At 46.5% G+C, this 24,224-nt stretch overlaps 1 protein-coding gene across 2 annotated transcripts in view; it reads right to left on the bottom strand.

The window, feature by feature from the left end:
• The window catches only part of tll1 (tolloid-like 1), a 321,825-nt gene extending 305,937 nt beyond the window's left edge, over positions 1–15,888 (bottom strand). The window contains exon 1 of one of the 2 annotated variants that reach the window (XM_078406985.1): positions 15,782–15,888. The gene's annotated coding sequence lies outside the window, so the exon portion shown is untranslated. Of the gene's footprint in view, positions 1–15,407; positions 15,689–15,781 lie in introns of those variants that run through there. The other variant, XM_078406994.1, reaches the window with a different exon arrangement.
• Between the last annotated feature and the right edge of the window lie 8,336 nt (positions 15,889–24,224).

The following is a 24,224-nucleotide window of genomic DNA, read 5'->3' as shown; positions in this document are numbered from 1 at the left end:
ATAAATGTGAGGTTATCCACTTTGGTGGCAAGAACAGGAAAGCAGACTATTACCTGAATAGTGGCCGATTAGGAGAAGGGGAGATGCAACGAGACCTGGGTGTCGTGGTACACCAGTCATTGAAAGTAGGCATGCAGGTGTAGCAGGCAGTGAAGAAAGCGAATGGTATGTTGGCATTCATAGCGAGGGGATTTGAGTATAGGAGCAGGGAGGTTCTGCTGCAGTTGTACAGGGCATTGGTGAGACCACACCTGGAGTATTGCGTACAGTTTTGGTCTCCTAATCTGAGGAAAGACATTCTTGCCATAGAGGGTGTACAGAGAAGGCTCACCAGATTGATTCCTGGGATGGCAGGACTTTCATATGAAGAAAGACTGGATAGACTCGGCTTGTACTCGCTGGAATTTAGAAGATTGAAGGGGGATCTTATAGAAACTTACAAAATTCTTAAGGGGTTGGACAGGCTAGATGCGGGAAGATTGTTCCCGATGTTGGGGAAGTCCAGAACAAGGGGTCACAGTTTAAGGATAAGGGGGAAGTCTTTTAGGACCGAGATGAGAAAGTTTTTTTCCACACAGAGAGTGGTGAATCTGTGGAATTCTCTGCCACAGAAGGTAGTTGAGGCCAGTTCATTGGCTATATTTAAGAGGGAGTTAGATGTGGTCCTTGTGGCTAAAGGGATCTGGGGGTATGGAGAGAAGGCAGGTACGGGATACTGAGTTGGATGATCAGCCATGATCATATTGAATGGCGGTGCAGGCTCGAAGGGCCGAATGGCCTACTCCTTCACCTATTTCCTATGTTTCTATGTTTGACCTGATTCTCTTCTCTTCCAGCTTTCTCCCCCACCCCCTTCTCCCCCACTCCATCACATTCAAGGGTCCCGCCCCGAAGCATCAGATATCCATGTTCTCCAGAGATGCCGACTTGATGGGGGATCTTGGGGGGGGGGGGGTAGCTTATGAGGTCCTTCATCCATTTTTGTCAGGCTTCTATATGACCCCCAACTTGCGTGTTCAAGGTTCTCAATATTCCCTCGTATGTTCCTTCTCTGCTTGGAACAGTCGAGGGCGAGAAATTATGAATTTTGCAGGAAGACAGATTTGAGAAGGATGTTCAGGATCAAGTAATACAAAAAGGCCATTTTTTAGAGCAATCACAAAGTGAAGGTGTTGCCCTTTCTGTCTACAGATAGCTGGAATCCATACTAACATTTGGAGGGCAGCTCAATGGCTCATGGGTATTGGTGGATGAGGAGGACACTAGCAATCACTTCCTCTGTGGGCAGACAGATTAATTTGTTTTGTCTCCTTTCTTGAAGATGATCACAAATATGGCAACTAAAGCCCACTGATAGTCCTCCAAAGTCCTCTCCCCAGACTTGGAAACTGAGATCCGGAAATTGTGTTGCTTCATTCCCCTAAGTTTTAGAACGTCACCAAGAGTACCAGCTACCCACAAAGCCCTGTTGGGTTTTTTTTTCCGTTGGTACATGGCTTTGTCCACATCTTACTGGTATGGCACAGATGTTGGTCCAGATATTTTGCTGTGGAAGGGAGTCAAAGGCACTCATATCAAGGATAGAGTCACAATTAATAAGTTATTTGAATTGTCCATTTCAGTAAGCAGAACTGTCTCTCTATTCTCGACAAGCTTCATTCTTGATACCTAGAGTTCAGAAGGTCACGTGATAGGAGCGCAATTAGGTCATTCGGCCCATCGAGTCCACTCCGCCATTCACTGACGGCTGATCTATTTTTACCTCCAAACCCCATTCTCCATTCATCTCCACTTAACCCTTGACATCTGTACTAATCAAGTTAGCTCGTAGGTATTTGAAATGTGTATGACACAAAATGCTGGAGTAACTCAGCGGGACAGGCAGCATCTCGGGAGAGAAGGAATGGGTGATGTTTCGGGTCGGGACTCTTCTTCAGACTGATGTCAGGGGAGGGGGCGGGACAAAGATAGAATGTAGTCGGAGACTACGACTACATTCTATCTCTGTCCCGCCCACTCCCCTGACATCAGTCTGAAGAAGGGTCTCGACCCGAAACGTCACCCATTCCTTCTCTCCCGAGATGCTGCCTGTCCCGCTGAGTTACTCCAGCATTTTGTGTCTATCTTCATTCAAACTTCACATCTGAACAACCTGCTAATTTTAAGATTATGTCCCTTCATACTGGGTTCTTCATGCCTAACATATTAAATATATTAACCAGCTAAAAAAAACAGTGAGCTCACCACTTAATCATCTAAACATAGCACAAAAAGTAAGGAAATTTGTGTTTGGTAGATTATTTCTTTGTTGTAACAATGCTTCTTGGCAATAAATCTTATACCGTTGGAAAGCCTGTTTATTTCCCTTTTAAATGGTGCCACATTTGTAAGGAACATGCATTTGTGGGATGAGCAGCAGAGCTGAGTATATGGGTTGCGTCCATGAAAAATTTGCCAAATCTTCTCTACCAATGCCAAACAGCTTATTCTGCTGTTGCTATTGACTCTTGTTTTGAGCTTCTGGTACCCCCATCTGTGAGCATGGGCCCTGCTACAGTGGTCAGTAGGTGTCTGCTCCAAGAATCGGCATGCCACGTTTGACTGATCTGGATAGGGCCCGTGCGATAGGGCAACTTCAAGCTGGTGTTCCGCAAAACCAAGTTGCGGCATTATTTGGAGTGAGCCCTAGTACCATCTCCAAAGTGAAGACCAAGTTCCATATAACGGGGGATGTCATAGACAGGCCGCGAAGTGGGCGTCCCAAGAAGACGACACCCGAAGAAGACCGTTTCCTCACCCTGTCAGCACTTAGGAACCGTAGGCTGTCTTCTACAGATTTGCAGTCAAGGTTTGCAGGACGATATGGCCGACGGCTCTCTGCCCAGACAATTCGGAAAAGACTGCACGCAGCCGATCTCCGGTCTCATGGGGCTGCCAGGAGGCCTGCCATGACTGCCTTTCACTATCAGGCCGGTTTGCGCTGGTGTCGGCAACACGTGCACTGGAACCTGAACATATGGAGGAACGTTATGATCAGCGATGAGTCCAGATTCTGCCTACGGCAGTTGGATCATAGGGTCAAAGTGTGGAGAAGACGCGGAGAATGCTATGCTGATTGCTGCACCGATAGAGTAACATCTTTTGGTGGAGGCAGTGTGATGGTGTGGGGCGGCATCTCCCTCACTGGAAAAACGAGGCTTGTCATCATTGGAGGCAATCTCAATGCAGAGAGATATCGAGATGAGATTCTGCAACCAGTGGCAATCCCATATCTCCACAGTCTGGGACCGAACTCTATCCTCCAAGATGACAATGCTCGCCCCCACAGAGCAGGGTTTCTCAGAGACTACCTCCAGAATTTGGGAGTTGAAAGGATGGAATGGCCTGCCAGCAGTCCTGACCTCAACCCCATTGAACACTTGTGGGATCAGCTTGGGCGTGCTGTTCGTGCCAGAGTGACCAACACAACCACGTTGGCTGACTTGCGACAAATGCTGGTTGAAGAATGGGATGCCATCCCACAACAGTGTGTGACCAGGCTGGTGACCAGCATGAGGAGGAGGTGCCAGGCTGTTGTGGCTGTGTATGGTTCTTCCACACGCTACTGAGGCTCCTGTTTATTAAATGAATAAATTGTTAAATTGCCAATATGTCTTGTTTCTTCAGACTTCAATCATCCAATCCACCAAACAACACCGAACAAGAGTCAATGGCAGAATAAGCTGTTTGGCATTGGCAGAGAAGATTTGGCAGATTTTTCATGGGCGCAACTCACATACTCAGCTCTGCTGCTCATCCCACAAATGCATTTTCCTTACAAATGTGGCACCATTTAAAAGGGAAATAAACAGGCTTTCCAACGGTATAAGATTTATTGCCAAGAAGCATTGTTACAACAAAGAAATAATCTACCAAACACAAATTTCCTTACTTTTTGTGCTATGTTTTTTATATTCAAATGTAGAGAGGCCTAGTTTATGCACTCAATGGCCATTATTTAACCTTTTAAACCCAATGTTACTCTGGTGAACTTGTGCTTGATCCACTCAACGGCCAATAAATCATTCCAGTAACTCAGGGTGCTTCAGAAGATGTCTAACCAGACCTTTGTTATTTCACTTCTGCCCTGTTATATCCTGGACCTTTTGTGAAAAAGGGTGACATTGCAGTAGTATTCTTATTTTTCCAATCCTATATCCCTCAGCCTTATGTAAATGCTGTACCTTAGCCCCACACCACAGTTCCCAAATTATCACCAATTAGAAAATCTGTTCAATTCTGATGCAGGGTCATTGACCTGAATCATGAACTCTGTTTCTCTTGCCACCCATGCTGTCTCACCTGCTGAGTAATGCAGCATTTACTATTTTTTTATTTCAGATTTCCAGCATCTACAGTTTTTTGTTTTGCTTTCCAGTCTATCTTTGCAGGGTGCAAAGTAAATGATCCCATATGTTCCCACATCTGCCCGAGGAGGAGGGGGGAGCGCACTCCATTCCCACCTCAACCCCCCTCCATTCCCACCTCAACCCCCCTCCATTCCCACCTCAACCCCCCTCCATTCCCACCTCAACCCCCCTCCATTCCCACCTCAACCCCCCTCCATTCCCACCTCAACCCCCCTCCATTCCCACCTCAACCCCCCTCCATTCCCACCTCAACCCCCCTCCATTCCCACCTCAACCCCCCTCCATTCCCAACTGAACCCCCCATTAAAACTCCCCCAAACCTCTCCTGCATTAACTGAAATTGTGTTTGGGATTTTTCTTCAGAGCCCCACTCACGCACTCCATTCCCCCCTTAATCCCCCAAACCTGTGCTGCATTAACTTAAATTGGTTCCAGGTTTTTTTTTTAAGAGCCCCACTCACCCACTCCATCCACACCCCCTCAACTCCTTATTATCCCCCCACACCCCACCCCCTTATCCTCTTCTCACCCACTCCATCCCCCAGCCCCATTATCCCCCCCTCTCTTCCACCCTCCATTCACCCAATTCATCCCCCCTGAACCCCCTTTGAAACTCCCCCAAACCTCTACTGCATTGGTCTAACATTCAGCCACTCCATCCCCCCGCGTTCCCGGGTGGGGGCAGGGGAGGGGCAAGGGGGGATGGAGTGGAGGAGTAGGGGGAGGAGTAGGGGGAGGAGGGGGGATTGAGGGTGCTAAAATACAAGAGAGGCTTTGGGTCTAGGCCTCATTCAATCATACCCTCTCCCCTTCCCTGCCCCCCCCCCCCCTCTATGAGGAATGGGCCCAACGGGTCGGTCCACTTGGTCTAGTGTAATTTAAAACTGCATTCATATCATATCATATACATACAGCCGGAAACAGGCCTTTTCAGCCCTCCAAGTCCATGCCGCCCAGCGATCCCCGTACATTAACACTATCCTACACACACTAGGGACAATTTTTACATTTACCCAGCCAATTAACCTACATACCTGTACGTCTTTGGAGTGTGGGAGGAAACCGAAGATCTCGGAGAAAACCCACGCAGGTCACGGGGAGAACGTGCATTGAAAAGCTAAAAGCTTCACAAAAGAAATGCTGAGGAACACTGCAATTACATTCTGCCAATTTAATTGCATTGTCCCTTTAATAAAAATAAATGTTGTTTATCCGCAATTTTTCCATTCTATCTCTTACCTAATTCCCTGTGTTCTGGAGGGTGCCTCCACATGGTTTTTTTTTCTTTTTGTTTAACCACATTTGCAGTACAACACCCTGATCTCAATGTCGCATTCTTGCATATTTCAAGAGGAGCTTTGTAGTCATTCGAAGCAACAGCATGAAAGTTGCATTGGAGGTTTTAGAAAACCTTCCCACAGTGACTGATTCACTTTTCGTGTGTATTTTCCAGCACAATCACAATGGAGATAAGACCACTGTGATAAAGTAAACATGCAAAATAATCGTCCTCCCTAACAAGTTTGTATTGGTGGCTTGTTATGCAATGGCAATTTGCAACAGTTAAAACACAAATTCTAAGCTACATCGAAAAACCATGGCATAGATCAAGTCCGCACCAGCAGAAAGTCTGGATAACTGTCCTGAGATAGTTTGCATTGGATTACTTAAAACTTTTCCTATCTTTCGTCAGCTAAATCTATAGGCAATAGACAATAGGTGCAGGAGGAGGCCATTCGGCCCTTCGAGCCAGCACCGCCATTCAATGTGATCATGGCTGATCATTCTCAATCAGTACCCCATTCCTGCCTTCTCCCCATACCCCCTGACTCCGCTATCCTTAAGAGCTCTATCTAGCTCTCTCTTGAATGCATTCAGAGAATTGGCCTCCACTGCCTTCTGAGGCAGAGAATTCCACAGATTCACAACTCTCTGACTGAAAAGGTTTTTCCTCATCTCAGTTCTAAATGGCCTACCCCTTATTCTTAAACTGTGGCCCCTTGTTCCGGACTCCCCCAACATTGGGAACATGTTTCCTGCCTCTAACGTGTCCAACCCCTTAATAATCTTATACGTTTTGATAAGATCTCCTCTCATCCTTCTAAATTCCAGTGTATACAAGCCTAGTCGCTCCAGTCTTTCAACATATGACAGTCCCGTCATTCCAGGAATTAACCTAGTAAACCTACGCTGCACGCCCTCAATAGCAAGAATATCCTTCCTCAAATTTGGAGACCAAAACTGCACACAGTACTCCAGGTGCGGTCTCACTAGGGTCCTGTACAACTGCAGAAGGACCTCTTTGCTCCTATACTCAACTCCTCTTGTTATGAAGGCCAACATTCCATTGGCTTCCTTCAATGCCTGCTGTACCTGCATGCTTCCTTTCAGTACATAACCATATGCATAACCGTAACATTTCCTTATCCCTCGTAAGATTGTCCACCCTCCCCTTAAAGACATCGATACAATTTGCTTCACCCATGCCTATGGCACTGAGTTCCATATCCTCTTGATTCTTTGGGTAAAGTTTGTTCTGAATTCTCTGTTGGATATTTTTGCGATGATCCCATATTGACGGCATCTGCTTGTGCTCTCACCCACTGTCCAGGTTGAAGTGTTTAATATAGTAGACAGGAAAAACAACTTCTTCCTATTAAAGAATCTAGAACAAAGGTGCATAATCTTAAAAATAGAACCATTCCTCTGTGTCCATCGTATCTAAACCTTTCATAATTTTAAAGACCTCCAGTAAATCATCCCTTGTCCTTTTCGCTCAGCCTTTCCCGGTAGGTTTACTTTGGCATTGTTGCCAAAATCCTCATAAATCCCTGCACCCTCTGCAATATCTCACTTTCACAAGTCATGGAGTAGAACGAGGCCATTCGGCCCATCGGGTCTACTCCGCCATCCAATCATGGCTGATCTCTGCCTCCTAATCCCATTTTCCTGCCTTCTCCCCATAACCCCCATTGTAATCATGAATTTGTTTATCTCTGCCTCAAAAATATCCACTGCTTCTTTTTCTTGTGGTGACCAGAACTGAACAGAACAAGTATTCTAGTTTGCTATACCAAGATTCAAAATAGATTAAACGTCATCCACCTAACTCTCAATCTTATTCTTCAAAAAAACACACATGCATGCTTTGCTTCTTTTTAAAAATTAAATCACCCAGCCAACAATGGCACATTGATGAGTGGCAACTCCCAAGCAAATTTGCAATTTGTCAAAAATTCCACAATATTATGCATTTGCCACGATGATGTGGCCTGGGTCTGGAGTGTCAAGCGTGTCCCCGCTCATTCCCTCACACCTTATCGCCCTCTCAAACAGTGCTAGCTCCGTTCTTGTTCACCCTGTACACTGTGGACCTCAGGCACAGCTCTGCAGACTCCTATCTACAGAAGTTCTCTGACGACTCTGCCATCGTCGGCCTCATCACAGGCGACGATGACAGGGCGTACAGAGAACTGATCAAGGAGTTTGTGGACTGGTGCCAGCGGAACCATCTCCGGATCAACGCGAGGAAAACCAGGGAGATGGTGGTAGATTTCAGCAGGCGCAGCCAGGTCCCCCCCGACACCGGTGAACATCCAGGGAATGGACATCGGGAGGGTGGACTCATATAAGTACCTGGGTGTTTACCTCAACAATAAACTGGACTGGACTGAAAATGCCGATGTGCTATACAGAAAGGGCCAGAACACACTTTATCTGCTAAGGAGACTCAGGTCCTTTGGAGTGCAGGGGGCACTCCTAAGGACCTTCTACAACACTGTGGTTGCATCAGCCATTTTCTATAGAGTGGTCTGCTGGAGCAGCAGCATCTCAGCGGCGGAGGGGAAGAGACTTGACAATCTGATCAGGAAGGCCAGCTCTGTCCTGGGTTGCCCCCTCGACTCAGTGCAGGCGGTGGGAGAGAGGAGGATGATGGCAAAGTTAACATCGCTGCTGGACAACGACTCCCACCCCATGCAGGGCACTGTCACTGCACTGAGTAGCTCCTTCAGTGACAGACTCCTTCGCCCCAAGTGCGTGAAGGTGAGATATAGGAGGTCCTTCCTTCCTGCTGCTGTGAGACTGCACAACCAGCACTGCTCCCAGCAGACCAGTCAACAGTAACAGTTAAGGAATACAATTTATCCTTGTCTCTACTTTTATTGATAATGAATGATCTCTTGCTATCCACTTTGCTGCTGCGACACTGTAAATTTCCCCGGTATGGGACGAATAAAGGAATATATTGTTCTCTCTCTCTCACACATATACTGATATTCCATGTTTTGGTTGCCCAGTCTAGAAACATGGGAGAGAGACAACCGTGGTAGCAAGGGACAGAGCATGTGGAGGGATCTATCCACACAGTCCCAGGTTGGCCTCTATCAGAAAAAGGAGAAAATCCATAAGATCATAAATGATAGTAGAATTAGACCATTCGGCCCATCAAGTCTACTCTACCATTCAATCATAGCTGACCATTCCCTCCCTCCAAACCCCATTCTCCTGCCTTCTCTCCATAACCCCTGATACCCGCACTATTGTGCGAGCAACGGACTTCCCACGGGATTTTCATGGAGTTACCAAACCCCACTCACGATTACCCCCTTCCCCCTCCCTCTGGCCCACCCTACACTCGTCATTGCACGAGTTTCACTGTTCGTATCCCCTCGTTATCACCTCCTCCACAGCCAACAATGGACCATTGTGTGCTCTTTGGCCATCGGTGCCGATTCTGATCTATTCTGTACATTTTCATACTTTCATCGTTTCCGTCTCCCCCTGACTCTCAGTCTGCAGAAGGGCCTCGACCCGAAACGTCAACCTATTCCTTTTCGCCAGAGATGCTGCCTGACCCCGCTGAGTTACTCCAGCATTCTGGTGTCTATTTTCCCCACTCACGACGAGATGTTGACAAGCCAGTGGAAAATCAAGTCAAGTCAAGTTTATTTGTCACATACATATACAAGATGTGCAGTGAAATGAAAGTGGCAACGCCTGCGGATTGTGCTAAACTACAAAACAGAATAGAAAAAAAAAAATGACAAAAAAAATAATTAATACAGTAAATTAAATTAGTCCCTGGTGATATGAGAGTTAACAGTCCTGATGGCCTGTGGGAAGAAACTCCGTCTCATCCTCTCCGTTTTCACAGAGTTCAGCCGAACGCACTACTCTCCGCAGAGCCTTCCTGTCCTGAAGGATCCTCAGAGAGACTCTGAATTTCCTCAGTTGTCTGAGGTGGTAAAGGCGCTGCCTTGCCTTACTCACCAGTGCAGCAATGTGTGTTGTCCATGTCAGATCCTCTTTGATGTGGACTCCCAGGTATTTAACCCTCCTCTCTGGGATGGTAAAAGCTAATTGTTGTGGCTGCACTACCCTTGTGTGAGTGGAGTGAGACGGTCCTACTGGGTCCTGGGTGCCAATGTTACTGCCTGCTAACCCATTCCCCAGTCCTTGCTGGCAGCTGGTGGAACGACACCAATTGGTTTCTTAACAGGAATGACAAAAAAATGTCATGAGCAGGAATTAAATATATTTAAGTAAAGTGTAGCAAGTCTCTATTTTGTTTATGTTGTTTATTCTTCGGAAACAAACAAGCCTATAGACTTGGCAAGTTGCGGCTATTCGAATGGTCAACATTACTTTTCTACAATTTTGTCCACAATTCAGCCACAACTTTAAATTAATTGTGCAATTTATTGGAACCCTGGAAATTGGTGTATTTACACTTTGAGATCCCTTTCTTCCTCTACCCCACCTGCACACACATTTCCAAGGAAGAAATAGTCTTGTTATTCTTATCAAAATGGACTGTTCACATTTATCTCGGTGGAAGTTTATTTGCTGACACTTTCCCAATCTAAAAGTTAATCAACATCCTTCCGTAATTTGAGGGTAGACACAAAATGCCGGAGGAAAACAAGGGGGTACAGGCATCGTCTCTGGGGAGAAGGAATGGGTGACATTTCGGGTCGAGGCCCTCCTTCAGACTCATTTAATGCCAGGGTAGTTGTGTTTTGGGGTTTTGGGGAGAATGTAAAACCGGGCCATGTGGGGCTGGGAAACGCCAAGGTTGGAGGCTGTGGAGGGCAGACAGCCAGAAGTGATAAAATCAGAGGTGTCCACCACGCCAGGCACATCCCTTGTAGGCTAGTTTTGGTGCTTCTGTAATTTGTGATATATTCTTCCTCATTGTTGATTTTGCCTCTCACCTGCAAATTCAGAAATTCTGCTTTTGATTGCAAAGCCGAAACTGTTAATGTCATTTTTGAGCAATTGTGATGCTGCCACTCCTGTAAGGCAATCGCTTGGGCAGCTTACAACCCAGCAGTATGAACATTGACTTCTCTAACTTCAGGCAGTCCCCGCTTCCCCTCTCCATCCCCTCCCCCTTCCCAGTTCTCCCACTAGTCCTCCTGCATTCAAGAGAGAGCTAGATAGAGCTGTTAAGGATAGTGGAGTCAGGAGGTATGGGGAGAAGGCAGGAACGGGGTACTGATTGAGAATGATCAGCCATGATCACATTGAATGGTGGTGCTGGCTCGAAGGGCCGAATGGCCTTCTCCTGCACCTATTGTCTATTGTCTCCGACTACATCCTATCTTTGTCCCACCCCATCCCCTGACATCAGTCTGAAGAAGGGTCTGGACCTGAAACGTCACCCATTCCTCTTCTCCAGAGATGCTGCCTGACCCCCTGAGTTACTCCAGCATTTTGCGTCTACCTTGAAAGCATGGTCAGGATCAATAATGACTCAGTGGGCTCCGAAATGTCTTACGTTTGTTTAGGTTGAGAGGGGAAAGGTTTAGCAACCTGAGCGGCAGGTTTTTTCCACACAGTGGCAAATATAACTTAAGTTTATTGGCCAAGTATGTGCATATACAAGGAATGTGCCTTGGTGCTCCGCTCACAAATGACAACACAAACATACAGTTAATATAGAATGTGTATATAGAATGAGTTGCTGAGTTACTCCAGCTTTCGGTGTAAACCAGCATCTGCAGTTCCTTCTTACACAGGTTTAAACCTCTGCTGCTTTTACAGCCACGGTGAATCCGGGAACGTGTGTAGTTGACAAGATATATATAATAGAAGAAAATAACTACAGATGCTGGTGAAAATCGAAGATATTTATTCACAAAATGCTGCAGTAACTCAGCAGGTCAGGCAGCATCTCAGGATAGAAAGAAACGTCGCCCATTCCTTCTCTCCCGAGATGCTGCCTGACCTGCTGAGTTACTCCAGCATTTTGTGTAGTTGGCAATGTTCACGTTACCCTTGAACGGGGCTTGATGCATGCATAGATCATTAAACGTAAACACAGAACACGGCTCACTGCCGAAGGAAGTCAGAACCTTTTTTTCCCCCAGGGTGCAAATGTCGAGTACGAGAGAGTACAGCTTTAAGGTAAAAGGAGCAACATATATAGGAGATGAGCTAGGCAACTTTTCTTTATACGCTGAAGGTAGCGGTGGAGGGAGATGCTACTGAGGCACTTTAAGAGGTTTTTAGACAGGCAGATGGACATGGGGGGGGGGGGGGATATGGATCATGCAAAGACGGATGAGATTAGTTAAATTTGGCGTCACAAAATGCTGGAGCAACTCAGCGGGTCAGGCAGCATCTCAGGAGAACACAGAGTGCTGGAGTAACTCAGCGGGTCAGGCAGCATCTCAGGAGAACACAGAGTGCTGGAGTAACTCAGCGGGTCAGGCAGCATCTCAGGAGAACACAGAGTGCTGGAGTAACTCAGCGGGTCAGGCAGCATCTCAGGAGAATCTCAGGAGATTACAAAATGCTGGAGTAACTCAGCGGGTCAGGCAGCATCTCAGGAGAACACAGAGTGCTGGAGTAACTCAGCGGGTCAGGCAGCATCTCAGGAGATTACAAAATGCTGGAGTAACTCAGCGGGTCAGGCAGCATCTCAGGAGAACACAAAATACTGGAGTAACTCAGTGGGTCAGGCAGCATCCCAGGAGAACACAAAATGCTGGAGTAACTCAGCGGGTCAGGCAGCATCTCAGGAGAATCTCAGGAAAACACAAAATGCTGCAGTAACTCAGCGTGTCAGGCAGCATCTCAGCAGATTACATATTGCTGGAGTAACTCAGCGGGTCAGGCAGCATCTCAGGAGATCACAAACCTTGGCGTCATGATCGGCACGGATATTGTGGGCCGATGGGCCTGTGGTGTCCTGTTTTACGTGCGATGCCACGTATGAAGTGAAGGGAAAAAATTTAGTGGAGGGGGGTGGAGGGGGATGAAAATAGCTGATAATTACACTGGGGTTTGATAATACCGTAGATCCTGGACCAGGTGAGTGTCAGCACGGTGGAGGGAAATGAGTGAAATCTTTCCAGTTGCTCTCCCGTGGGAGAGTGGAAGGATCTTATAGAAACTTACAAAATTCTTAAGGGGTTGGACAGGCTAGATGCAGGAAGATTGTTCCCGATGTTGGGGAAGTCCAGAACCAGGGGTCACAGTTTAAGGATAAGGGGGAAGTCTTTTAGGACCGAGATGAGAACGTTTTTTTTTCCACACAGAGAGTGGTGAATCTGTGGAATTCTCTGCCACAGAAGGTAGTTGAGGCCAGTTCATTGGCTATATTTAAGAGGGAGTTGGATGTGGCCCTTGTGGCTAAAGGGATCAGGGGGTATGGAGAGAAGGCAGGTACGGGATACTGAGTTGGATGATCAGCCATGATCATATTGAATGGCGGTGCAGGCTCGAAGGGCCGAATGGCCTACTCCTGCACCTATTTTCTATGTTTCTATGTCTATGATGCGAGGCTGGTAACAGCGCCGCTCGTTTCGCTGGGAGTGAGAGGGTTAAAGAAATGTCATCTCGACGGTGCACCGACTGATTTTTTTCGACGTGGTCAATATAGAGTGAAAGCCCGACTGAACGAGCAACGCAAACAAAAAAACAAACTTGCATCAAGCGGCGTTTTAGAAGGATGAGAGGAGATCTTATCGAAACGTATAAGATTATTAAGGGGTTGGACACGTTAGAGGCAGGAAACATGTTCCCAATGTTGGAGGAGTCCAGAACAAGGGGCCACAGTTTAAGAATAAGGGGTAGGCCATTTAGAACTGAGATGAGGAAAAACTTTTTCAGTCAGAGTTGTGAATCTGTGGAATTCTCTGCCTTAGAAGGCAGTGGAGACCAATTCTCTGAATGCATTCAAGAGAGAGCTGGATAGAGCTCTTAAGGATAGCGGAGTCAGGGGGTATGGGGAGAAGGCAGGAACGGGGTACTGATTGAGAATGATCAGCCATGATCACATTGAATGGCGGTGCTGGCTCGAAGGGCCGAATGGCCTCCTCCTGCGACTATTGTCTATTGTTCACAAGGTATATGAGTAGAATTAGGGCCACTCGGCCCATCGAGTCCATTCAACCGTGGCTGATCTCTGCCTCCTAATCCAATTTTCCTGCCTTCTCCCCCCGTAACCCTTGTCACCCGTTCCAATAAATGATTTGTCCATCTCTGCTTTAAAAACATCCACTGACTTGGCCTCCACAGCCCTCTGTGGCAATGAGCTCCACAGATTAACCACCCTAGTTAATTACTGTTGCAAGCTCTAATTGGGGTTTTTCCCACCACCAAGTCTAAGAAATACACAGACAACAAAATCTGGCTTGTAAATCCAAGTTCATCTGCGTCCTAATCGCTTCTTCGGCGGGAGGAGGCGATCAACATCAATAAGCGCTTCAAGTAGCACACGAGAACTGCAGTAAATAATGATTAAATCCTCCACCGTCCCCGCTTACCATTGACTCAGTGTCTCGACTGTAAAATTACATACTAACCGAAACAGACAACAACAACAAAAAGGAAAACCCAGACAACCCGTCTTATGCTTGTCAAAAATAACCTCGGATATCGACTCAAGGATTAAAATGCGAGAAGCTGAAATCCAATTGTTATATCACTGATCTGGGCGCTGTGTTTATAACAGGGAATCAATCTGGTAAACCCGCCTGCCTATCCAGAACACGCTCCAACCAGCGTGTTCCCACTGAAGCCGAGAACTTTGTTGAACCATATAACGACCACACACAATATTGGTGACAAACTGTAGGAAAATAACTGGTACAAGTCGAAGGTATTTATTTCACAAAATGCTGGAGTAACTCAGCGGGTCAGGTAGCATCTCAGGAGAGAAGGAATGGGCGACGTTTTCGGGTCGAGACCCTTCTTCAGAAGGGGTCACCCATTCCTTCTCTCCTGAGATGCTGCCTGACCCGCTGAGTTACTCCAGCTTCTTGTGATACCTTCGATTGGTGATAAATGTTCTTTTTTTAAAAAGAAAGTCAACAGAGATAAAAAGATCTCTCTCTCTATAAAACAAGGTTTTTTAAAGCGAATTGTTCTGGTCTTTCTGGGGTAGGAAAGAAAAGTCAGCAGAGATAAAATATCTCTCTCTATCTCTGTATCTATCTATCTATATATCTATCTATCTATCTATCTATCTATCTATCTATCTATCTATCTATCTATCTATCTATCTATCTATCTATCTATCTATCTATCTATCTATCTATCTATCTATCTATAAAACAAGATTTTTAAAAGCGAATTGTTCTGGTCTCTCTGGGGTAGGAAAGAAAAGTCAGCAGAGATAAAAGATCTCTCTCTCTCTATCTATCTCTCTCTCTCTATCTCTCTCTATATATATATATCTCTCTCTCTCTATCTCTCTCTCTCTCTCTCTCTATAAAACAAGATTTTTAAAAGCGAATTGTTCTGGTCTCTGGGGGAGGAAAGAAAAGTACAGTAGAGATAAAAGATCTATCTATCTTTCTCTCTCTATCTATCTCTCTCTCTATCTCTCTCTATCTCTCTCTCTATATATATATCTCTCTCTATCTCTCTCTCTCTCTCTATAAAACAAGGTTTTTTTAAAGCGAATTGTTCTGGTCTCTCTGGGGGAGGAAAGAAAAGTACAGTCTTACTGAAGGCGTCTTTTATTGCCGTCCTTTCAATATTTACCTCTCAGGCGTCCTCCCGACATTCAGAACAGTCACGCTGAGCGACCCGAGCAAGAAACAGCCCGCAAAACATCACCGGGTGTCCCAAAACCGCAGGTTGCAACGGACCGAAAAGGTTCAGCTCCCAGGTTCGCACGAAAACCCCCCAAAAAAACGCTCATTCCCACCAGTATTGGGTGCTGATAAAGTCAAGGTTGAACGACCGCTCCAGCTTTCGACAGGCGTTCGGAACCGCCGATGTAAAACGACTCTTGCCACTAACCATCTCGCTCTAATGTTAAACGCCTGCTGTGGTGGACCGAGAGACATGAACAAGACCTAGTCAGTGCTCCCGCACCCCCCTACACCCACCCACCCAACCAACCAAACACATACCTTGGACACAGGAGAGGGGAGGAGACCGTCCAGCGGGGTTGAGCTGAGCTGAGCTGAGCAGAGCTGCTATGTGAAGAGTTGTTACATGCCCATTCCAGTGAGCACAGTGCTGGTGAGATTACACCGTCCACAATGAGATTACTTTGCTGTTCAGCAAGGTTCGTACTGACGTCACCCCATCCATCCTCCAAATTATCCTGCAAACTGACGGTTAAACACCCTGGGAAAAAAAAAAAAAAAAGATTCTGCCTTTGCAACTTTCCAGCCAGGGCACTTTCTTTCATCCACGCTGCCTGCTCTGTCTGCCTCGCCGAGTGCCATTGATTTCTTCCACTTGCAGTTTCAGCGAGGCGCTGCGGTTGCTAATCCCAGAGTGTGTTTCCAGGGATCGCTGCCTGGCCCTCTCTCTCCTGCTGTTGCCAGATCGATTTTCTGACATTCGACGACCCCTAGTGAGCGCAAAAGGTTGACAGCAATCTCCATGGACAATAGACAATAGGTGCAGGAGGAGGCCATTCGGCCCTTCGAGCCAGCACCGCCATTCAATGTGATCATGGCTGATCATTCTCAATCAGTACCCCGTTCCTGCCTTCTCCCCATACCCCCTGACTCCGCTATCCTTAAGAGCTCTATCTAGCTCTCTCTTGAATGCATTCAGAGAATTGGCCTCCACTGCCTTCTGAGGCAGTGAATTCCACAGATTCACAACTCTCTGACTGAAAAAGTTTTTCCTCATCTCAGTTCTAAATGGCCTACCCCTTATTCTTAAACTGTGGCCCCTTGTTCTGGACTCCCCCAACATTGGGAACATGTTTCCTGCCTCTAACGTGTCCAACCCCTTAATAATCTTATACGTTTTGATAAGATTTCCTCTCATCCTTCTAAATTCCAGTGTATGCAAGCCTAGTCGCTCCAGTCTTTCAACATATGACAGTCCCGCCATACCGGGAATTAACCTAGTAAACCTACGCTGCACGCCCTCAATAGCAAGCGTAGGTTTGTACGTTCTCCCCGTGACCTGCGTGGGTTTTCTCCGAGATCTTCGGTTTCCTCCCACACTCCAAAGACGTACAGGTATGTAGGTTAATTGACTGGGTAAATGTAAAAATTGTCCCTAATGTGTAGGATAGTGTTAATGTGAGGAGATCGCTGGGCAGCGCGGACTCAGTGGGCCGAAGGGCCTGTTTCCGCGCTGTATCTCTAAATCTAAAAAAAATCTAAGAATATCTTTCCTCAAATTTGGAGACCAAAACTGCACACAGTACTCCAGGTGCGGTCTCACTAGGGCCCTGTACAACTGCAGAAGGACCTCTTTGCTCCTATACTCAACACCTCTTGTTATGAAGGCCAACATTCCATTGGCTTTCTTCACTGCCTGCTGTACCTGCATGCTTCCTTCTAAACTCCAGTGAATACAAGCTAAACTCCAGTGAATACAAGCTAAACTCCAGTGAATACAAGCTAAACTCCAGTGAATACAATTGAAAATGTTTTCCAGGAACTTAAGCCTAACTACTCGTTTGCAAATAATTGAACTAAATACAAGATCTCAGTTTAATATCTTGTACAGAGGACATTGCACTGAAGAGCAGCCTGGAACATGGGCCCTAGCCAAGCAGAAGTTTGGCTCTGCCAATTTTTTAACTCAAGTAAAAATGCTAGGATGGCACTTAAGGATAATTTTACAATGCTGCATCATTGATAAGTACATACTGTAGATAGGAAATTCCAGTGATTTTTCTGACCACGTGGTTGGAAAATTCCATGACCAGCAATGGAACTTCCAGCAGGTGTTGAGTCTGACTCAGTCAAAAAAATAAATGATCCTCTTTGAGAAAGGAAGAAAAAAGCTAAGAGTGATCATCAAAGGGTGGCATGGTGGTGCAGAGGTAGAGTTGCTGCCTTACAGCGCCAGAGATCCGGGTTCGATCCAGACCGCGGGTCCTGTCTGTGCGGAGTTTGTACGTTCTCCCCATGACCTGCGTGGGTTTTCTCCAGATGCTTAAGTTTCCTCCCACACTCCAAAGACGTGCAGGTTTGTAGGTTAATTGTCTTGGTATAAATGTAAAATTGTCCCTAGTGTGTGTCGGATAGTGTGCGGGGATTGCTGGTCGGTGCGGACTCGTTGGGCTGAAGGGCCGGTTTCCGCGCTGTCTCTCTCTAAACTAAATTAAAGGTTAAACGTGTCGGATAATCTCTCTTTTACTCCCCTTCATGCTGTCTTGTCAAGGCCACCAGCATGATCGATTACCAGTCTCACTCTGGTCATTCCCTCACCTCCTCTCTCCAATCAGGGAAGAGGTGCAGAAGTTTGAAAATGTATAACTGCAGATTCAGGGACAGTTTCTTCCCAGCTGTTATCAGGCGACTGAACCGTCCTCTCACCAGCTTCCAGCCACCAGTGACCTTCCATTTACCTGAGAGGAGACCTTTAAACTTATCATTAATTGAACCTCATCAGACACTAAACTATATACCCTTTATCCTGTATCTGCACACTGTGGACGGCTTGATTGTAGTCACGTCCCGTCTTTTTGTTGACTGGATAGTACGCCAGAACCTTGGTACATATCATATCATATCATCTATCATATATATACAGCCGGAAACAGGCCTTTTCGGCCCACCAAGTCCGTGCCGCCCAGCGATCCCCGCACATTAACACTATCCTACACCCACTAGGGACAATTTTTTCATTTACCCAGCCAATTAACCTACATACCTGTACTTCTTTGGAGTATGGGAGGAAACCGAAGATCTCGGAGAAAACCCACGCAGGTCACGGGGAGAACGTACAAACTCCTTACAGTGCAGCACCCGTAGTCAGGATCGAACCTGAGTCTCCGGCGCTGCATTCGCTGTAAAGCAGCAACTCTACCGCTGCGCTACCGTGCCGCCCATGTGGCAATGATAAATGAGTCTGCAATTATCAACATCAAAGTAATTTTTTTAACTTTCTGATTACATGCTGTGTAGTTAAGTGGGAAATACACAACCTATATATATTCCTGCACAAGCTCTCCAATGCTGGAACACTGCAGATTCAAGTGCATCCCAATTACTTACTCACTGCATCATATTCAACTTACACAATTCATATTTAATTTTCACATACGTTTTTTTGTATTACCCACCTTGCCACGAAATGGGCATCTCACACCAGGATCTGGTCAATGACCTAATGAATATCATTCATATGAATCAATCGTGGTTTGCTAGTCATCGAGTGATACAGTGTGGAAACAGGCCCTTCAGCCCAACTTTCCCACACCACCAAACATGTCCCAGCTACACTAGTCCCACCTGCCCGCATTTGGTCCATATCCCTCCAAACCTGTCCAATCCATCTATCTGTTTCTTAAATATTAGGATAGTCCCAGCCTCAACTACCTCCTCTGGCAGCATGTTCCATACAGCCACCACCCTTCGTGTGAAAAAGTTACCCCTCAGATTCCTATGACATCTTTTCCCCTTCACCATAAACCTATGTTCTCTGGTCCTCGATTCACCTACTCTGGGCAAGATACTCTGTGCATCTACCCGATCTATTCCTCTCTTGATTTTATACACCTCTATAAGATCATCCCTCATCCTCCTGCGCTCCAAGAAATAGAGTCCCAGCCTACTCAACCTCTCCCTATAGCTCAGACCCTCTAGTCCTGGCAACAGGACTTGGCTGTGGGTGGATTGCAAGTTATACCCAATCATAATCATAATATAATCATACTTTATTAGCCGACATACGAGGAATTTCATTTGCCGTACAGTCATACCAATAAAAAGCAACAGGGCACACAAAATACATTTTAACATGAACATCCACCACAATGACTCCTCCACATTCCTCACCGTGATGGAAGGCGAAAAAAAGTTCAATCCCTTTCCTTCTTCGTCCTCGAGTGGTCGAGGGTCTTGAACCTTCCGTTAATGGGACGATCGTGACGCCCATAGCCGGCGGTCGGGCCTTCCTCATCGGGGAGATCAAGCTCCCGCGTCGGGGGGGGATCTCAGCTCCCCCACGCTGGCCGATCTACCCAGGGTCGGGGCTAGTCGAACCTTGTGCGGCTTTGGAGCTTCCCGACATCAGTCTCAACCCGAGACTGCGAGCTTCTCGATAGGTCCACAGGCCGTGGTTGGAGCGTCGATCCCAGGCAAGGGAACGTACGCTCCCATGGTAAGTCCACTTCCCCCATGGTGGGGCTCAAAGTCAGTCCCAGGCAAGACCTCCAGCTCCACGATGTTAGGCCGCAGAGCAACCGGAGATACGATCCGGAAAACAATCGCATCTCCGGCAAGGTAAGAGATTGAAAAAAGGTTTCCCCCCCACCCCCCACATAAATCAAACCAGAGAACATTAACACAAACTTTTTAAACACACTAAAACTAACAAAAAAGACGAAAAGACGGACAGACTGTAGGCGAGGCTGCCATCGCTGACGGCGCCACCTGGTGGTATCCTACTCTCATGATATTAAAAGACATTCATGCAACATGAATGAGTATGCAGTGATTAGAAAAGTCTGTACCAGTTAGATTTTAGGATACCTTCCTGGTGTGATGATACTTCAATACAATGGTCGCACGGGTGGGGCAGCAGTAAAGTTACCTTACAGCGCCGGAGACCCGAGTTCGATCCCGACTATGGGTGCTGTCTGTATGGAGTATATACAATCTCCCCATGACCGTGTTGGTTTTCTCCTAGATCTTTAGTTTCCTCCCACACTCTAAAGATGTGCAGGTTTGTAGGTTGATTGGCTTATGAGTAAATTGTCTTATTCACAAAATGCTGGAGTAACTCAGCAGGTCAGGCAGCATCTCGGGAGAGAAGGAATGGGTGACGTTTCAGGTCGAGACCCTTCTTCAGACTGATATCGGGGGTGGGACAAAGGAAGGATATAGGTGGAGACAGGAAGATAGAGGGAGATCTGGGAAGGAGGAGGGGAAGGGAGGGACATAGGAGCTATCTGAAGTTGGAGAAGTCGACGTTCATACCACCGGGCCGCAAACTGCCCAGGCGAAATATGAGGTGCTGCTCCTCCAATTTCCGGCAGGCCCCACTATGGCACTGGAGGAGGCCCATGACAGAGAGGTCAGACTGGGAATGGGAGGGGGAGTTAAAGTGCTGGGCCACCGGGAGATCAGTTGCGTTAACGTCCCTACCGTGTGTTGGATAGTGTTAATGTGCGGGGATCGTTGGTCAGTATGAACTCGGTGGGCCGAAGGGCCTGTTTCCGCGCTGTATCTCTAAACTAAACTAAACAAGCACACAGAATGATATCACTTGCCAACAAATGATTTTTTTTTCGTTCCCAAATATTGGGCAGCTAACAAGTGCCTTTACAGTTAACCTTTCTGCAAGGGCTTGCATGAACATTGGGCTGGTAATGAGAAACCTCCTGCAATGTAATGCCCCTGCAAGAACTGATAACCAGAGTTATGAAGCGATGTACAATTGATGGAGACCTGCAAAGAAATTTCAGGGAAGTTGTTAGGATAAAAACAAGCGCTCGGTTTGAAAAGAAGCTCAACAACCAGCAAGGGAATAACGATAAATTTACGAAGCAAAGCATAATAAGATGAGAGAATATCATTGGCAAAGAAAATAAATAATAAGTAAATGAATAATTGGTCTGAATTATTAGAAGATATAACAATTAAGACATTTACGTGAAGGGCAGGGTTATAGGCATCGTACTTCTCATGGCAGAATGAAAATATATATTTCTTCAGAAAACGGGGCTTCCCCTCTCCCATTATAGATGAGGATCTCACTAGGGCCTCTTCTATATCCCGCAGCTCCGCTCTTGCTCCCCCTCCCCCCATTCGTAACAAGGACAGAATCCCCCTTGTTCTCACCTTCCACCTCATCAGCCAGCGTATCCAACAAATCATCCTCCAACATTTCCGTCACCTCCAACTGGACCCCACCACTGGCCACATCTTCCCATCCCCTCCCCTTTCTGCGTTCTGCAGGGACCGTTCCCTCCTAGTAACTCCCTGGACCACTCGTCCCTTCTTACCCAAACCACCCCATCCCCCGGCACTTTCACCTGCCACCGCAGGAGATGCAACACCTGTCCCTTTACCTCCCCCCTCAACTCCATCCAAGGACCTAAACAGTCTTTCCAGGTGAGGCAGAGGTTCACCTGCACCTCCTCCAACCTCATCTATTGTATCCGCTGCTCTAGATGTCAACTTATTTACATCGTCGAAACCAAGCGCAGGCTCGGCGATCGTTTCGCTCAACACCTTCGCTCAGTCCGCCTTAACCAACCTGATCTCCCGGTGGCTGAGCACTTCAACTTCCTCTCCCACACCCAGTCTGACCTTTCTGTCATGGGCCTCCTCCAGTGCCATAGTGAGGCCCACCGGAAATTGGAGGAACAGCACCTCATATTTCGCTTGGGCATCTTGCAGCCCAGTGGTATGAACATTGACTTCTCCAACTTTAGATAGTTCCTCTGTCCGTCTCTTCCCCTCCCCCTTCCCAGTTCTCCCTCTATCTTCCTGTCTCCACCTATATCCTTCCTTTGTCCCGCCCACCTGACATCAGTCTGAAGAAGGGTCTTGATCCGAAACGTCACCCATTCCTTCTCTCCTGAGATGCTGCCTGACCTGCTGAGTTACTCCAGCATTTTGTGAAATAAATACCTTCGATATATATTTCAGGAAGAGATTTGAGTGTTGAATTAGAAGGCCTTATTCCACTCCAACACTTAAACACAGCGTTGTCATAAATAGGAAGATGCTATTGCGAGATAAGTGAGGGAATTTAAACATTAAGGAACTCACTTTATATGAGTGCACGCAACTGATTTGTTAATATAACAAATAATATATTTGTTAATGTTTGTTAATATATTTCACTTGGGCAGCTTACAACCCAGTGGTATGACTATTGATTTCTCTAACTTCAAGTATCCCCTGCATTCCCTCTCTCTCCATCCCTCCTCTACCCAAGTCGCACCAGCTTCTCGTTCTCACCTAGCAAGTAGCTAACAATGGCCTGTTTCCTTTAACATCATTACTTTTCGTTGCATATCTTTCATTCATTTGTTCTATATCTCTCTACATTCCCGTCTATATCTCTCGTTTCCCTTTCCACTGACTCTCAGTCTGAAGAAGGGTCTCGACTCGAAACGTCACCCATTCCTTCTCTCCAGAGATGCTGCCTGCCCCACTGAGTTACTCCAGCATTTTGCATCGATCTTCTTGTTAATATAACAACTTTGTGAGGGATTTATTTGCCGAGAGTGAATAAATAAAATCTTATTATCATATGAATATCACATTTTCAGTGATTTTTTTAGGATGCATCATACAAGCAATTTAAAGTATTTCTAAATGAATGGGTACAAATAATTTCATTGCCTAAATGTGCTGAGTAATCCTTGAAACACTTAAGGTCAGTGTTAATACTCTGCCACCACCTCAGCTGATTTTAGCTAATTCAACACAGAACACGGATTAAATCTAAAACCTTGTTACTCTGTATAATTCAGTTACAAACAGTCCCTTTGGCTGCATGTTCATCACATTTCATTTTTGTTTACCTTTTTAGCATTTTAATTGTTGAATATAATAACTGGCTTCACTGTGCTTTGCAGTTGTTGCACAGCCAACATTTATTATATGCCATTTTGATCTTTTCTTTTAGTGATAGCACGCGGAAACAGGCCCTTCGGCCCACCGAGTCTGCATCGACCAGCGATCCCCGCACATTAACACTATCCCACACACACACACTACGGACAATTTACACTTATACCAGGCCAATTAACTTACAAACCGGTACGTCTTTGGAGTGTGGGAGGAAACCGAAGATCTGGTTCAGAAGATCTGGTTCAGAAGAAGTGGTCAGGATGGGGGAACACACATCTAGCTCCCTCACCCTGAACATAGGATCCCCCCAGGGTTGCGTCCTTAGCCCCCTACTGTACTCCCTGTACACACATGACTGTGGGGCCAGATTCAGCTCAAACTCCATCATCAAGTTTGCTGATGACACTGTGGTGGTGGGCCGGATCTCCAACAACGATGAGAGGGCCTACCGGGAGGAGGTGGCTGATCTGGCACTCTGGTGTCAGGACAATAGCCTCCTCTTGAATGTCACTAAAACGAAGGAGCTGATTGTGGACTTTAGAAGGGCTAAACATCCAAGGACGTACACGCCACTGGAGGTAAATGGGGTTACTGTGGATAGGGTGAGCAGTTTTAAATACTTGGGAGTCCGCATCACAGAGGATCTGACATGGGCAACGCACATTGCCGCACTGGTGGGTAAGGCAAAGCAGCGCCTTTACCACCTTAGACAGCTGAGGAAATTCAGAGTGTCTCTGAGGATCCTTCATTGCTTCTACTCTGGGGCTGTAGAGAGCATCCTGTCCGGCAACATTACAGTCTGGTTTGGGAACAGCTCTGCCCAGGACAGGAAGGCCCTGCA

Source organism: Rhinoraja longicauda, chromosome 1 (assembly GCF_053455715.1).
Source record: "Rhinoraja longicauda isolate Sanriku21f chromosome 1, sRhiLon1.1, whole genome shotgun sequence".
Lineage (NCBI taxonomy): Eukaryota > Metazoa > Chordata > Chondrichthyes > Rajiformes > Arhynchobatidae > Rhinoraja > Rhinoraja longicauda.
This window is presented reverse-complemented; position numbering and strand designations above follow the sequence as displayed.